This window comes from Buteo buteo, chromosome 25, assembly GCF_964188355.1.
Source record: "Buteo buteo chromosome 25, bButBut1.hap1.1, whole genome shotgun sequence".
NCBI lineage: Eukaryota > Metazoa > Chordata > Aves > Accipitriformes > Accipitridae > Buteo > Buteo buteo.
This window is the reverse complement of record NC_134195.1, coordinates 16,771,633-16,780,099: the sequence shown is the minus strand read 5'-3', so window position 1 is coordinate 16,780,099 and position 8,467 is coordinate 16,771,633.

Genomic DNA, 8,467 nt, shown 5'->3' with positions numbered 1-8,467 from the left:
TTGAAGGAAAATCTGGATGTTGATTGAATCAGATTTTTCAGATTTAACTCATTCTATCTTCTCAGCATCTAGTCTGTTGTACAGAGCTTTTCATCTGAACAACTTCAAAGAAGTCTAGAAGTATAGTAAGCAGAATCATTTCAAGTAGTATTTCATGCCAGCTGAAAAGAAGTCCAAGGAAAAAGAATATAACTGATTGCTTGATATAAAACATTTGATGGCTTTTTAGAAGCGGCGGCAAATCCCCAGTCTTTAGATAAGTAGGCCTGAGGGGAATAACTGAAATCTTTCCTCACTCCCGACATTCAAATCTTGTGCACCTCCAGGGACTATTTAATACATGCAGTGTGATGCCTTAAATAAATGAAATGCAAGAAATGGGACATATTAAGGTGCGTGTCCTTTAAAGCAGCAGAACCAGAGCTTGAGCTGTCATAGGACTCTGCTTTAAGGGCAGTCAGGGTTAATTAATTGACTGGCTGTTCTGGTCAGACTGTCTCAGCTATGATCCTGCCATGTGTGACAAGATTGGGGTGGTTTATTAGCTTTCTTCTTCCTGGTGGTGTATTTCTGCTTGTCACATAAGTGTGGATGGGATGCATGTCCCTACTACCGAGTTCTGTTTCTCCTCCCTAGCGTTCGGCAGAAGGGGTGGTTAAGTTCACTAGGGAGCTAAAGAAGGAAAGGAGAGGAGTCTCTCAAGCTCTTGAACTGATGGCAGAAACCAACACGCTGCTTTGCTTTAGTGTTATTGTTGGTGCACTGGCTACCTTTAATTCTTTAGCAAAGCCTACAGATTAATAGCTCGAACTTCTAGAAGGGAAGGGGACCCTCACAGTGGTAAATAAAAGGTATTGCTCATTTGGAGGGTTAGGTGAATGAGAAGGGTCTATGGATTCCTTCGTAGGAAAAAAGCAGAGATTAACACACCTAGCGTTTGTCTTTTATATTGTGTCTTAGGCAGATTACCTGAGGAAAGCTAAAAATGGGATATACAAGGACTCAAAAATGTCTTCATTGTGAGTTTTATAAATTAGACAGCTAAACGTCATTTAGTCAACTCTCTCTTTTCACCCTTTTCCTCTTAATTGGAGAACAATATTCCCAGGCCAGACAGCCACCTTCCCTGTATGCCCACTACCTGTTTGCCTTGCCGTGAATGGCTGGGCAGCCTTGGGCACGCAAGATGCTCACTAATACTTGCTCACTGTAGGTGTCCCCCACCTTCTCCCATGAGCACCTTCTTCTCTTGCTCCTGAACAAAATATTGTGTACATTGAAACTCTCACAACTCCATCGTGCAGAGAGGCTCTCAGTGCACGGCTGGTCTCTGCTTCCACCAACTTCTTTGTAACATGACGCCCATGAGACATTGCTCTGGGAAACGCTGAGGACAGACAGTAATTAGAAATTCCTGGTACCCCGTGGTGAGTGCCAGGTGTACATTTACCTTTAGGTACTACCAACCACACATGGAATGTAGTCCTTTTGCAAAGGGAAAATCATACAGATGTTCAGGTTCCTGAGGAAACTTGTAAACCATTTTCTATATTCTCCAAAAGCATTTGTGCATTTCTTTGGATTTTGAAGCTCATTAAGCAGCTAAATGTGATGAGAAATGTGAGCAGAAAGAAGGTGGTGGAGGTGGATGAGGACAACATCCACAGGTGCTCCAGGGAAGCTATCTACACTCGGAATATCCTTTGGGATGGGCTTCTTCCAAAGAAGACTGCAAATCAGTCTCCATGGTGAGTGCAAGAAAACTGAGTCACAGGTTGAAAGATTTCATATCTTATGGCCTTTTGACCTCATACTTGTCAAGAATTAGGTCAGTAAGTATGACAGTTTGATAGCTAAACCTCTCTCCTGATTTTCTCCATATGCTTCCCCAGCACTTCAGTTCCCTTTGCTAATAACCTGGCCTTACTGGACCAGGATGTGTACCTTGGTTTTAGCAAACTATCTTGTCTGTTCCCTTTTTAGCCTCTCTCTTCACTGTAATGTCCACTGAGATTGGTACCTACCTATTCATCCCTGTCTAGCTTCATATATGCTTTAATCTAATTTATATAATTTTCATTTAAAAAAATGGACTTGCCTTGTCCCCATCCATCTCTTTGTTTGCACTGTCCTTTAACCCCAAGGCTTGGACAAATGTTACAGACACTTGTGCAGAGTTAAAATGATGGCAGAGAAAAATATCAATAGGATTGGGGCAGTGTTTACAAAGTTTTTTTGGCTGAAGTGGTCAAGGGAACTTGTGTGCACATATAAAGTAAGCCACCTAGACACCTGGGGATTTTGCACATCTCAGCCTGGACAACTAGAAGATTAAGGTGTTAGGTGACTGCTGAGATCATGGGGAAGTTGCTGAGATAAATTGCAAAACCAGATTTAGTTGTGTAGTTCCACCTGGACAACTGATTTAGTGAAGACAAAACTAGATATAAATATATATCTGGTGGTGATGCAATAGCTCTGAAACAAGCCCCCAAAGTTGATATGCCTTTATAAATCAAGATTTTCCATTAAGTTGTCTTCACTTTTGAAAAGTTATAGTAAAAATGAAAATAAAAAGACTTGCATATGTAGGAAGGACAATAAAATTTACCATTCAAATTTAAGCTAATATGACAGTACATCTGTTAAATATCATGGTTGTATTTTGTTAGTCTGAGACAGGATTTTTTCCAAATCAGTTTTCCATGAAATCTTATTCATTAGTTTCTACTGTTACCCCTCAAAGACTGTTTTTGGTTGTTGTTGATGTGACTTTTGCTTGTTTATAAATGGTAAAAACTTTGTTAGCCTTCAGCTAGAAGTTATTTTCTTCTGTCTGATGGTGTGGTTTCCTATCACTACACTGAACAACACCAGAAAGGACTTAATTGTTTAAAATGCCAAATGTCTGTGCATCCTTTTTCTCCATTATTGTAGCAATATTTCTGTAATTCTGTCTGTAATTCCAAATGTTTGGAGTAACTTCCTTATGCGATGGTATCTCAGCAGCAGCTCACATTAATGCTGTGTGGCTAAATAAAGCCTCCCAAAATCTGAGATCTGTAAGACTAAACATGGAAATATTTTTCCCCAATCTGGTTTGTTCTTCACAATATTTGAAATAGTGGTGAAGCTTTTCATCAACATGTGCAATGGCAACATCTTCAGTAAGATCACTGGTTGATTTTGTGCAGATTTCAAAATAAGTTTATTGTACTTTTAAAGAAACTTTGGGGATGAATGGGAGGAAGGGAAGTGAATGCTCTCAGGAAACATCTGTTCTTTGTTGCTCCTAAAAAATTCAAAAGGTTGGCATATTTTAATTCAAAATAAATTTTGAAAAATTACAGGCAGCTATTATATAAAACCTGATGGAAGTCTTGCTTTACTAAAAGGCAATCACAAACTCCTCAAACTTGTGTTTGTTGTAATTGCTAAAAAGAGACATAACTTGGAATACAGTAGACAAAAGGATAAATCACAAAATCAAACCAACATTGTGTTTGGTATAGAAGATGGCCTCTTTCCTCATAAAACCATCTCCTATGAAAAACCAAACTAAAAAAACTGTGTAGTCTTTTCACCTTCCTACTTTGGCCTTGGGGGTTAGGCGTGCAACTCGGGATATCTGAGTGATGCTAGCTGCCATAAAGTATGAGAGAGACCCATGCAAGCAGATCCAGTCAGGTCATGACTCACACATGGGGCACACACACCTCACAAAAATGACTGATTGCCCAACTGCTGTCACTTTGGGACACTCAATTGAAACCAGATTCCAGATTCATGGCTACTTACCAAAACTGTAGAACTAAAATAGTTGACTAAATCAATCAGAAACTGAGGAACAAATTTTTTAGGGCAGAGGAATCTCTGTTAGTTTTAACTCTTTTGGTGTCAGCGGAGGAAAAAGAAAATACCATTAGTCTTAAAAAGTAGCTGGGAAAAAGATTATCTCCCCATCTTCTTACAACAGTCTCCTGTCGCTGGTTACCATTCTGTGAAGTAGTAACTGGTAATCAGAGCTTTGTAGATAAGTTTTAAGATGCAGAGAAAATTGGTGTCATGGGTTCATGGAAGCCATCTACAAGGAATTTGTTTGATAGTTTATGTAATTTGTTGACAAGGCTATTATGAAAGTCCTAGAAGAAAGTGGTCCAGCATCATGCAAGGAAAGTTTTTTCATTCTGGGTTTTAGACCCGCATGGGGAGGTATGTGTGTGTAGGGGGTGCTTCACAGACAGCAATTCTTAGAAGTCTAATTGAAACCTAAAATGGAAAATATGCTCCCCTGCTCCTTGTCTGCTGGTGCACAAGAAAAAGAAGGAAAAAAAGCAAATGGGGAAAAGAGAAAAGTTTCAGTAGTACCACATCTTCTTAAAATAAAAACTTGTTCCCTTGACAATTCCAAGCATCATTTATAACACATTCCTTCTGACTGCACTGAGGATATTTGTCTGATAAGGATATTCTATAAATCAAAAATATATATTATACTTAAGTACAGGAAATAATTTAAGATTTTCTTACTGATGTAATGAAAAAAAAAAAAGATTCCAGGAAAGTTAAAAAAAAAATAAAAAATGTTGGTAACTATTATAACTGTCATCTTGCCTGTATGGTAAGAACGTATTTCTTGGGAAATAGAAGAAAGGTACAAATTAGCATAATGAATGCCCCCCTTTTACTTTTAGCTTGAAGACTAAATGCAAAGTTTTCTTGTGAAACTTCTAGAAAAGTTGTCTTAATATAAACAATTTCCAAAAAATATTTGAATAAACTAATATATTTTAAAATTGATCTTACCGTTAAAAAAAGGGAAAGCTTCACAGCAATGGGAACACCAAGTTAGAGTTGATAATTTGTTGGAAAAGAAAAAGTTTTATGTCTAAATAAATTATTCCTGCTTACACATTCCACTATGACACTATTTCTTTCAACCATTTCATGTTTCATTTTATCTTTTATTCTTTGTGTTGAACTCACTGAGGATCACAGAAAATTATTATGTCTTTTTGCAAACAGAACTATAGCCCTGGGATCTATTTAATCCCCAGTAATGGTAAAGGAATCATTAATGCAACTGCAGCCTTTGGGTTTTATATGATGCCATAGCTTAGATGTAGAGCTTTTGTATATGCTTACTTGGAAAAAAATATTTTTTCAGGAATTCAGTTTTGAGAAATAGCAACAACTGATCAAATCAAATATATCAAGCAACATAGCAGGTTAGTATGGGGCAGGAGGAGGTTAAAGTTTATATGATATTGTGGTTTAACCCCAGCTGACAATTAAGCACCATGCAGCTGCTTGCTCACTCTCCCCCCGCCCCACAGTGAAACGGGGGAGAGAATCGGGAAAAAAAAGGTAAAACTTGTGGGTTGAGATAAAGACAGTTTAATAGGACAGAAAAGGAAGGGATAATAATAATAATAATAATAATAATAATTACAAAACAAGTGATGCGCACTACAATTGCTCACCACCTGCTGACCGATGCCCAGCTAATCCCCAGCCATGGTGCCCCCCAGCCAGCCCCCCCCAGTTTCTATACTGGGCATGACGTCCCATGGTCTGGAATACCCCTTTGGCCAGTTTGGGTCAGCTGCCCTGGCTGTGTCCCCTCCCAGTTTCTTGTGCACTCCCAGCCTCCGCTGGCAGGGCAGTACAAAAACCTGAAAAGTCCTTGACTTGTATAAACTCTGCTTAGCAACAACTAAAACATCAGTGTGTTATCAACATTCTTCTCATCCTACATCCAAAACTCAGCACTATACCAGCTACTAAGAAGAAAATTAACTTTATTCCAGCCCAAACCAGTACAATAATAATCAAATGCAAACTGAAGTATCTTTTCTGTAATTGTCTTGTGAGGCCTTTACATCTGATGTCTCCGCACCAGCAGGCTATCACAACATGAGTCCCTGCATCTATGAGTGTAGAGAGAGCACTTATTGAAAGTAACAGGACACTGACGTTTTGTAAACTTGTGCAGATATTACTGTAGTTGCTACACTTTGATCACATTTTCTAGGCTACATAAGCAATCATAATAATGATCTGATTTTTAAAAAACCTTGCAGAGAATCAAATAGCCAGAAAGACACAATGGTAATATTGTTGTATATTAACTGAACCCAGAATTTGAAAAGGGTTGGGGTTTTGTTTTGTTTTATTTTTTTGACAAGCTGTGGAAAAATAAAAACATCCATCACAGACTGATATAACACACTGGAATTCAATGTCTTATCTATCAGTATATTGACTTTGGGTTTATCCATCTTTTTTGGAATAACTCTAAGCCTAACTGTGTTTTACATGGAAAAAAATTTGGAAATGCGTGTCTTTTTGTCTTAACTTTCTAATTCTTTAGAGAACAATTAATTTTTAAATATAAGGGGAAAAAAAGGAAAAAGTTATATTCTCTTATTTTGGAGCCCAATACAGCCAAATCAAAGGCATTAGCTATGTCTGCAAATCAAGCGCACACTTTAATACCATCCTTGATGGTCAGTAAATTATCTTGTAATCACTTCCCCTTAAAGTTATGAGGGGCATTTCACTCAGCAGTACCGAAACCTACAGCTGTAAATCCAAACTACCAGATGAACAGAGAATTCAAGAAATGGCCACGTTCCATCTGATCTCTCTCAAAAAGGCAAGAAACTTAAAATTGCCAAAGAAATGTCTATGAGCGTAATCCAAACATTAATTTTTCTGAATACATCAGAAATTTCTGGACTAAAGTCTACACTTTCCCCTAATTTGTGGCTGTCTCAGTCTGGAATTTTGGATCAAGTTTACTCCTATTAAGTCCACTGCAAACTGGAGATTATTAAAACATCAATTGTAAATCTGAAAATTAACGTGTATATATCTATAATTAAATCTTTTATCTTTCCTCAAACATAAACTAACTTCCATTTAAGTAAAGTTACTTTCTCCAGTTCCCAAGGATCAGAAATATACTGGGTATTTAGGCCTTGGAGTTCCTTTTAGATATATTTGCCAGTTTCCTCAGAAATTCCTTAGAATCCTAATGAGACAACGATCCATGTATGTATCAAATACCACTATAATTAGTCTGGGAAAAACATGCACACTTGAGTGACTGTTCTTACATGGGGATATATTGATCTGTGGGGATGTACTTAAGAATAAAACTATAAAATAGCTTAAGAGAACATTTTAATTATATTTTTAATTAATATTGAATGGTAGTATTTATACATTTTTCCTGAAGCAGAACAAAATATTCATTAGTGTATTTTCATTTGCCAAGGACCATGAAGCCTTCGATATAAGGATCTGAGTTTAAAACACAGATTCTTTCGTTGCTGGCCTTTTTGTTCCCTTAGAAGAAAATACAAAGCACGTTTTTACCTTACCTCTGCTGTCACAAAAGGTATTCATAGACTGCTTCATAAGCAGTAAGTCCCCATGTACTAAACTGAAATGATCTCAGAGTTTTTGAAATACTTTAATTTTGGGACAATAAGGATAATAAATAGGTTTTGGAGAAGTCTTCAGTACCTGTACACTTTTGTTATGGGCTATTTTTGCCATCCTGAATGGATGCATGTATGTGAAGCTACATAGAGTCACTAAGAACAATGAGGAAAAGGAAGGATATTCCCTTTCTCGGGCACTTTGCACAGGGATCATTGTCTAAATTTCAAGATGCTTTTAAGCTTCTAAGTCCTCGCTCAGGTAGGCTGTCAGGGTGCTGGCTGCCATATCCCATGTCCTCTACACGTAAGACTGAATAGTAATTCCTACCAGGACAAAGTTTTATATATCTGAAACTATTATTTTTGGATCTGAAATTTTCCAGAACTGAGCTCTGGGGAAACAGCAAGTTCTATCTGACATTTTGAGTAAAGACAGTTTAGCTGAACAGAGCACACACAAAAAAAAAGCTTGATAAATTATGGAAGTGTTCTTGTAACTTGGAATTACGCGAGAGCAAGGAAAGTGCTTTCAGTGAGATATATTCAAATTATGACTTAATGGCTATCACATGGAGGGCATGGTTAGTGTATGCCTCACCAGATTTTTAACTTAGGACCTGAGGTGTTCCAATAAGCAAGGCTGCGTTCGGCATCCATGACTAATGTAGATGTCTAATGAAAAAAATTGCCAGTGGTGTACATGAGTAATCTGCAACACCCTGCTCTCATTCCCTGCAGCTGTTCTGAAATGTTCACAGTTATGAAGTCTGACACAGTTTTACAGTCGTAAGAGAGGGTTTCCCACTTGTCCTTCTGCAGATCGTCCCGATCCAAAGCAGACCGTACTCTGTCACTCCAAGGTTGGGATACGTCTGATCCAATTTCAGATGTCTGCAATGAGATTCATATGAGTCATTAGGATGAGGTAGATCCCACCCTACAAATGCTTCTTTAACTATAAAGGATGTCTAAAATAAATTGGTTCAGTGATAAATATTTACTTAAGAAAGATGAAT